Source organism: Charadrius vociferus, unplaced genomic scaffold, assembly GCF_000708025.1.
Source record: "Charadrius vociferus isolate BGI_N301 unplaced genomic scaffold, ASM70802v2 scaffold409, whole genome shotgun sequence".
In the NCBI taxonomy this organism is placed as follows: domain Eukaryota; kingdom Metazoa; phylum Chordata; class Aves; order Charadriiformes; family Charadriidae; genus Charadrius; species Charadrius vociferus.
This window is the reverse complement of record NW_009650082.1, coordinates 339395-340041: the sequence shown is the minus strand read 5'-3', so window position 1 is coordinate 340041 and position 647 is coordinate 339395.

The window sequence follows — 647 nt, the reverse complement described above, 5'->3', positions numbered from 1 at the left end:
TCTGACATGGGGGAATACACCAGGATTTGAAGCCCACTTCCAACACGGAAGAGTGACACCACCACAAGGCTCCGCACACCGGCTTGGACGCTGGCTTCTCTAAAGTAGGTCCTGATGCAACATGCAAAACCCACCAAAAGCTGCATTTGAATTAGAGGGCGAAAAAGTATGAGGCTGGTTCATCAGGAGGAAGGCTTATGGGCCAGGGTCCTCCCAGGTGATTCACAAATATTCTGGGCTGTTTCCAGCCTGACTTCCAGGCAGGAATTGCACAGAAGTGGTGCCAAGAACCATCTCCTCCTCCCACACGGGAGAAGCGCCTTCCCGGGCACCTGGCACCATCGCTGGTAACGCGTCTTTACTATAAAAACGTCACAGCGTTTGTTACATTTATTTTCAGGTCAGAGAATTACACCCCCAGTGCTGCCAGCTCTCTCAGGGCCTTCCGACCTGCCCAGGAGGCTCAGTGCTGCCCCTGGCGTGTCCCCCCCGTCCCTGCGACGGGGAGTTACGGCCTCCGGTGAAGCAAGGCAGGACCCTCACCCTTCTGTACGCAGGTAACTCCAGTCACCTCCAGTCCCGGTGACAATTACCGCAGTGAACGCCCCACAGCGCCCCACGACCTCCCCGCAGCCCCGCCTGCCCAC